The sequence below is a fragment of the Gracilinanus agilis genome, chromosome 2, assembly GCF_016433145.1.
Source record: "Gracilinanus agilis isolate LMUSP501 chromosome 2, AgileGrace, whole genome shotgun sequence".
NCBI lineage: Eukaryota > Metazoa > Chordata > Mammalia > Didelphimorphia > Didelphidae > Gracilinanus > Gracilinanus agilis.
Window position 1 is genome coordinate 82,624,274 of NC_058131.1, and position 9,042 is coordinate 82,633,315.

Below are 9,042 nucleotides of genomic sequence, written 5' to 3' on the forward strand. Positions count from 1 at the left end.
TTTATGTTTCCACTGTGCCTTCTGAAGCAGTAACGCTTCTTCATCTATGTGAGCTCATCTGCTGGACACCCTGAGGGAGGTAAATAAGGAGATGGATTGGAGAAACCACACACAGAGTCTGAGGAAGAGAAAGACATGTGGCTAGTCATTCAACCAGTCTAAAGATGGAGGAGACATTCTTAGTATATTCCCCTCAAACACACACCCTTTTATTTTTTTTTTCTTCTCATCAGTAGGTTAGAAAAGAGGCTGGGATAAAAGAGGTCACCTAGAAACAAGAATGGCTCTGCCATCTGGTTAGTTCTTCTATATTGTCCTTCAGGTTCAAATAGCACATTTATTCTCTGACCCTGTTGGAAAGCACTAGGGAATTAAGGCAGAGAGCTATTTGGCTATATTCGTGCTATGATTCCATTGATGAAAAGGCTAAATTGCACATATCTGAGGACTCACTAAGGAGAGGTCTTCGACTTCATCACTATTATTCATCATCATTGGGTTCCTTTTGAAAACCTTAGCCTTCTTGTGGGAAGGAAGTCTTGAAGCTCACAAAGTTTTAAATGTAGATTGTTGTCCAGTCATTTTAAAATCATGTCCAACTCTTATTTTATTCCATTTGGGGTTTTCTTGGCACAGATACTGAGGGGCTTGCCATCTCCTTCTCCAGATCATTTGACAGGTGAGGAAACTATAGCAAACAGAGTGACGTGACTTGCTCAGGTTCATACAGCTAGTAAATATCTGAATTCAGATTTAAACTCAGGTCTTCCTGACACCAGGTCCTATATTTTATCTACTGTGCCACTTCCATGCCCCAAAACATAGATTAGGGTGTATAATTTATCTAATGCAAAGGGGAAAACTGTTTATATTCTAGGTTGTGATTTTTCTTCATAAAGGGATTATTTTCAAGAGTCTACTGCTTATATTTAAATGATTTAGACTTCGGGTGGCTATTTTGGGCAGGGCCTAGTCAGTTGGTTATATATTGGTAGAAGTCACTTTGGGTCTAGAGTCTAGTCCTAGAATTTAATGTTAATCATTTACCAAAGGGTGATGAAGTTTTGATAGACTGATTTTATACTAACCAAACGTTAGAGGGACTCAGTCACTGAAGAAAAAGAAATCCAATTTATTAATTTATCTAATCTAACTAAAAACCACTCCTCTACTCAATAAATCCCAGGGGCTCAATATCATCTTCAGGCTAAAAAATAAAGTCCTCTGACTTTTAAAGCCCTTTACAAACTAGCCCCTTCCCATTTTTTCAAGCTTCTTATACCCTATTCTGTTCTAGTTGGCCTTTCTGTTCCTCATACAAAACATTCAATCTCAGGGATGAGTTGGGAAATGTTTAACTATCTGCTCTCTGGGGATGGGGGGTGGTGTGAAAATGTACACAAAGTTCACCTTAAAGTTTAATCAGCATTGCTAACATTTTCTCCATCACTTTCTTAAGTCTAGACAAGCTACAGAACTATAAACCAAGTCCTGATTTGTAGCATCTGCTGATTTGCAAGGTGTAAATACTTGCACTGAAAATTTAACAACAGGTTTTTTTCGAGCCTATAAAAGCTGGCTCCAGTACATCTCTATGTCTTTGTTCTGACTAGTTATTTTCACCGGCTATATTCATGCCTCTAATACTCTCCCTCCTCACCTCTGCTGCCTAGCTTCCCTGCTTTACTTCAAGATTCAGTCCAATTTCCCATCATCTGCAAAAGGTCTTTCCCAGGCACTCATGAATGGTGGCACTCTGGGGCAAAGTTTGAGTGATTTTCATCTTAATTGTGGTTTTATTTCAATCAGATTTGTTTCAGGGATCTTTGTAAGAATTTTATGCTAAAAGAGTACCATGAATAATTTTGGACAAATAAATGATTTGAGTTTCAGATTGAAGGAAGGATTATCCATTAGAGTAGCAACCTAATATGGTTACCAGAAACGATGATCCAGTTTTACAAGCCACAATATACATGGTTAATATAGATTGTTCCTCTTTCATCTTATTTATGTGATGAGATCCTGCTCAATTCAGCTTTTGGATAGTACACATGAGCCCTCATCAATTAAATTCTAATGATCCACAGAGTATCTTCTAGGTCTGTGTAGGATTCTTTTATAAAACAGAGTGAATATTAGAATGAATACAAAAAAATTATTTAGCAGTTGTAAAACATGTTGCTGCATTGTTATTATGTCACACTTTTAATGGTTTCTCTAAGTAGAAATCAAATATTATTATTACTCATTCTATTATAAAGTATTCTTTTAATAATAATAAAAAAAGGAATGATCTGTAGTGAATTGTCTTTTTACAATTTGGTTTTCTTGCATTTATTTATTCATTTCAAATCAAATCAATGAAACAAATATTTGCTGAGTACATGATATATATCAGTTAATGTGATAGAATTGGAGGGGAATATAAACATTAATAATATGAAACTCTATAGCTTCCCTGGGCCTGAATTTCTGATTTGAAAAATGAAGGAGTTAGAAGAGTGACCTTTGAGGTTCCTTCTGTCCATAGACCTATGATCCTAATAAGGGAAAAAGAGGTGCATTACTACTAAAGTTCTCAGTGGTTTTTATTTGCTCATGAAACTATTTTGTAATTATTATTTTTATATGACTGTAAAAGTATCTTCATCATTATTTTGCATAACATACCATATTAGTTTGTATATATTATCATATGTTAGCATATATTATATAACTTATATGTAAGATGTGTTATGTAATATGATTTATAGAATTAGTTGTATTATCTATAATATATTAAATATATAATATTTAGTATGTATTCTATAGAAATTAGATATGTTATAGTAATATATTATCTAACATATATTAATCAGATAATATATTAGTTATATATTATGTATGTCTAGGAAACAATCTTATATATTTTATATGTTATCATATTATAAGTGTGTTATAATTATAGAATATTATGATATATACTATAAAATAATTAAATACATAATATGTTATATGTAATATATATTAGTTTATATAACATTGTTATTATTAAAGAAATAGTAGTAGTAGCAGTAGCAGCAATAGTAGCAGCAATTACCATCTGGCCCCAGGAAATACTAGGACCTTTGGAAGGAGGGAAGAGTATCATATCTCTCCTTTCTCCTTATTTATAAGAAGTCTATGAGTGATGATAAACTTCATGGGCTATTTTAGTAGGAATAGTGATAGCAATAACAATAATAAAACAATACCTTTAATCAAACTAGACAAAAAATTATCTTTAAAAGTTCACTGAGAAAGAGGAAATTTTCTTGAAAAATATGACCATCTGTGAGTTGAGAAGAGCTATTTAAAGGGAAAGCCCCTAGTAATTAGAATAATTGGCTGTTTTAAAATTGAATCAGGCAAGATTCAGGAATGGAAAAAAGTAGTGCTGGTTACAAGACGTCCAAAATAAGACAAAGTTGACAAGATCAAGCTTCTTGAATTCCCAAAGCCCCCAGATTGTCCTTTAAGAATCTTATCTTTAGTTTAAAACCCTAGGAATTAGTTGGGGGAGGCTGCTATCAGGAAACCAGTGAATTCCAGATTGAGAGCCAAAGAGCCAAGGCAAGAAGGCAATGCCTTGTTTGTTAATAGTCAGTTGGCTGAGCATTATTAGACCACAATGTGTGAGTGTAAGTGTGAATATGTGTGTGTGTGTGTGTGTGTGCGCGCGTGTGTGTTTGGGAGAGGGGGTGGCCCCATGTGTGAGGAAGGTAGGGGGTTATGGAGGATAGAGGGAGGTGGAGCAGGGGGCAAAGGCAGGAAGGCGAGGGAGGCTACAGAAGGAATCTTGGCATGATATCAGTTTGGGGGAGTTTGTATAAAGGTATTTACTTCTGGAAGATAGTATTAGCTCAATTATTTCCTATGGAAACTGGAAAATAAACATGCATACACACGGAATTCTTCCTTGCACACTCTGGGTGCTTTCATGCATCTATGCATTCATGATCTCATCGCTATGGGCATTCTCTCCACTGATATAGGTTACAGCCCACTTAGACTTTCCGAGACTGTACCCTTCTCTTCCTCTTTTAGTCTTCCACAGGTCTACCCAATATACAGGGATGACATTCCCTAGTATTTTTAATACTTTGCCTTTTTTTTGGTATCTAATACTTTGCCCAGTGTCTAGGAAAGGCACTTACCACTTCTCCCCTAGACTACTCTAATAGTCTCCTAACTGGTCTCCAGTTCTCAATCTTTCTCTGCTACAATCCATCTTCTACATAGCTACCAAATAAATTTCCCTTAAGTGTTGATCCTACCATGCCAATTCCCTATTCAAAAAAACTTTACTGCCTCTTTATTGTCTCTAATATCAAATATAAATTCCTCTTTTTGGCTTACAAATCCCCTCATAGCCTGGATCTACTGTTCTGTCCCAGTCTCATATTATATATACATTGCTTCCTTTCAGACATGCTATGATCTAACCAAATGGACCTTCTCTCCATTCCTCACGTGCCAATGCTCCAACTCTCTTCCTTTTACACCAGTGACTTTCATATTTGGAATGTACACCCTTCTCATTGTTACTTCATGAATTCCACCTCTTCCTCCTTATTATTTATCCTTCATTTTCTAGGAAGATCAATGGCATCATGGGGTAATGTCTTACATTGCACATGAATTTGATTTAAGTAGGGCAGAGTCACATGGTTGTCAGCCTCCCTCTCTCTTCCAGTCATTAAAGTCCAGTGGCAAGACAAAAGTCAAGACAACTGGTGATGGTCTGGGATGCCCTGGATGACCCTGGCATCTTCAAAGTCTGACCAGGCTTAAGCTCTCCCCAGTGTTTGCTTCAAATGCCTTCATGGCTGTTGGGAAAAAATTGTTCTCACCCACCCATCCCGCTAGGGAAAGTCATCACATGCTTGGGGTAGACACCCCTTAACTTACTGAGATGAGTCTGAGGCTTGCCAGTTACCCTCAACCTGGGTTAGCCATCTGCTGAGATGGTTTACTAGAATCACTGGGAATTCCTACAGCTTCTTGGAACCACAGGTGAGAGCTGGGTGGCAGGTATTCACACCAAGGATGGATGGATAGCCTTGGAAAGCTCTCATATGAGAGGTGCTAATCCTTCCCTGAACACTCCATATATCACATATACTTAAGACATCACTGAAGTACTGTCTTCTATATGAAGTTTTTACTGATCCCAGAAACTACCAATCCCCTCCTTCCCTAAATTGCTTGTAATTCTTTTGCGAAGGAGTCTACCCAGAGTGCTAGGAGGCTTCCTTTAGATCTTTTGTCAGAAAGTTCCCACACAGATGCTAAAACTTTATTCTGAGTTTTAACATTAGGCAAGGATGACTAAAATTGAATTTTAACATCAATGACGATTGATTGATTAAGATAAAAAACAATTCTATACTTGCCAAAGGGATTTGCCATCATTATTACAGAAGATAATTCAACTCGAAAAATTATTTTAAAGTGACATCAGGAGGAGGGTTGATCTGGCAGAAAACTTTTTCCCACTGAAATAGCAGGCAAAGGATTACTTGGGACAAATAATTTCTTTATAAAGTCAACATGGCCACTGTTTAAAGTAATGCTCAGGTTGAAAGAGTTTTGAGAGAATAACTGTTGCTTAATTTGGAGATCAGAGTGATATATATCTTCCCTGAAGCTGGTACACAGATTCAAGATTTGATTCCATTCCAGATTTCACTGTAACAATTAAACATAAATTAAGGTAAATCAGCATAATATGCAGACCAGTAGGCTCCATGCTATGAGCTGGGCACTCCAGGGACCCTTGTTTATAAGGGAGGAGAGAAGCCCTTGGCAGATAGTACTTGTACATTCAAATCTCTTCCCCAGTCAGGGAAACCATAAGAAAATATCCAATCCCATAAGCATTTATTAAGCACCTGCTATTTGCCAGGCATTGTGCTAATCCCTAGGGCAGTGTTGGCAAAGACGTGGCACATGTGCAGAGCCAGTACTCCGGAAATGCTTGGTTCCCCCTCTTCTCAGTACAGAGGACATTTTTTTTGCATGTTCCACCCCTCTGTCCAGTCACCCAAAGCAAGAACTTTCTCCTTCAGCACTCTCCAGTAATATGGTGGCTCATAGACAGCTTGAATTTGTCCTCTGGGCACTTGAACTCAGAAAAGATTCCAAATGTTGCCCAAGGGTTACAATGAATAAAAATAAAGATAATCCTTGTCCTCAGGAAGCTTTCTATCTAAAGGGGAAAACAATACACAAAAGAAGGCAGGAACAGTGGGAAAGGGGATATTTTACTCAGTGGCAGTGAAACCATGCAGGATGGCATATACAAAGCTGTTTCCAGTTTCTGTCCTTAATTAAGGAAGACATTGTGCAGTGGATTGAGAGCCAGACCTAAAAACAAGAAGTCCTGGATTCAAATGTGACTTCAGACACTTCCTACCTGTGTGACCCTGGGCAAACCACTTAATCCCCAGTTCTGTCTTGAAACCAATACACAGTATTGATTTTAAGATGTAAGGTAATGGTTATTAAAAAATAAACAACAAACTGAAAAAACCTAGGCAATGGGGGTTAAATGACTTACCCAGGGTCACAGGGATATCTGAGGTCATATTTGAACCCAGGACCTTCTGTCTCCAGATGGTTTTTGTTTCTCTTAAAAAAAGGAGAACTAGGAGATGTTTAGTACTCTGTCCTCTAGCCCTCCAGTCAGGGGGGAGAGAAGGCTGAAGGTGGTGATGTCAATCAAGGCTTGAATCTGTAGCATAATGGTGAGTTTAGAATTGAGTTTATTTTGTTTCATAGAGTTGAAATTGGGCAGGGCACCAGATGCAGTGGAGAAAAAAGTAAAGGTGAAGAAGCTGATAATCCATCTCTCTTTGGTAGAAACTTACAAGTCGAGACTGAGCAAGAGAAAAAAAAATTGGTGTGTCCATTAGCATTAATTGGTCCTTCAAGAGAAGAGCCAGAAAGAAGATATATTGGAAGAAATGAATATTGAACATGGGAGCCCTGAGTTATGTATCATTGGCTTTAAGTGATGAGGAAGGGCCAACAGCAGAGAAGGCTGTCAATCAACCAAAGGCAGTCATAGAATCATTAACATATCTACAAATGGATCAAGAATGCCCATTTCTTTCCAAAGTGTGAACCAACTCTCACTTGGAGCATTTAAGGAGGCCAAATCAAAACACTTATTCTACAAGGAAGAAAAAGGTGGTGGAAGGGGTTGGGGGAGATGGAGAACAATTGGAAAGACAGGGACTGGCACTCTGGTCATAGAAATAAACACCACAGCTGAGGGCAGAAATTCTTGTTGAGGGAAGGCAGCCACAGCAGCTGGACTTTATGGTCCGAATGTTTTGACTCTATGTAGAGTCTGGATATTTAATGAGGCATAATGGTGTTGTCATTGCCAGTAAATTGTAATTAGGCTGGCCATTCTTTGTGTACCTCCTTCAAATACACTACAACAATCTGGGGATTTTCCAGACAAGAGTATGAATTTTTGATCTAGGTGTGTGAGGTCTTGTGGCAGGAATACTTGGCATGATCCCGATGTTTTAAGAGGTCAGTGTTCCAAGAAAGACTGAGTCTTGAGTGCCTTCTCAGAGACCCATTTGGACAGGCTTCTGATAAAGCATTTGTTCTGAGCCTGCCTAATCACTCTAAGGATGTGGTTAAGAGTCCAAGTATAACCATATTATTCTAGTGTGTTGTCATTCCTCTAGTGGGCAGTTTGGTACTCCCAGAGATATAATTAGACTCAGCCCTGTGGGATGATTTTGTGTATTATTTTAATTGAAGAAATAAAGCATCTCTAGATTTCTCACTTATTTTCCTCCTCCTAATAGAGGGTCAACATGAAACAGATGGAAATTTTAAAAAAATAGGCAAGATGGAATTCTGTCACATTGACTTGTTACAACAAAAGGAGACAAGATGTGGGGGGTGAGTTATGTCCCATGATTTTTCATGGCTTTTCCTTATATGGAGCTGATGGTATCTCCCTGCAGAGAAAAGCCTACTATTGTTACCTCAGTTTGCATTGTTGGATTATGTTCTTACATGCTGGAAACCTGAAGCTGGTTACCTGGCTGTCAAATCAGACCACAGAAATGTGCTAATGGGGTGCTGGCAAGTAGCCTGGCTTGTCAGTTTGCTTCTGGGAAATGAGGAACCCAAAAGCCTCTTGGACTTCTCACTGCTGTCTTCAACCTCTAGCTGTCTTAGAATTAGAATCTGGAGAGCATTCATTGCTCTCTTTTCTCTGAGCATGGATCAAAGAGACTGCCAGTTCTTAATGAAGAAGCTAATCCCCACTGCATTTTTTGTATAAGCACTCTGCCTTGGAGAGAGAGTATCCCAAAGTAGCACCCTAAATGACTTTGTTTTCTAGACTATATAGATGGAACTTGGTGCTTCCTGGCTTCTTACAGAGAGGCATGGAGTTGTCTGTAATTGTTTCCATGTATGGCCTGGCCCCAACTCTAGTCCTGACTCCTGCCCCATATTTTGTCTATACACCATCGTATTTAGCATTCAGAACACTGGTGGGTTGCTTGAATGGAGAGAACATGGATCAATATTCAAAGCCACAATTCTCTCCGGGTATCTAAATCTCCCTTTCTAGAGCCAAACAGAAGAAAGAAAATCCAGGTCAGGGTAAAACTATTTATAGAGGTTCCTTAGTCATTGAGGAGTCATTGTTTCATATCCCTGGGTAGAATTCCTCACTGTTAAGAATATTGGTTTTGTGGGGCAGCTAGGTGGCTGAGTGGATTGAGAGTCAGGCCCAGAGATGGGAGGTCCTGGGTTCATATCTGACCTCAGACACCTCCTAGCTGTGTGACCCTGGACAAGTCACTTAACCCCTATTGCCTCTTACCACTCGTCTGCCTTAGAACTATTATTATTTCTATTTTAATTCATTCTAAGATGGAAGGTAAGGGTTGAAAGAAAGAAACAAGGAAAGGAAGGAAGGAAAGAAGGAAGGAAGGAAGGAAGGAAGGAAGGAAGGAAGGAAGGAAGGAAGGAAGGAAG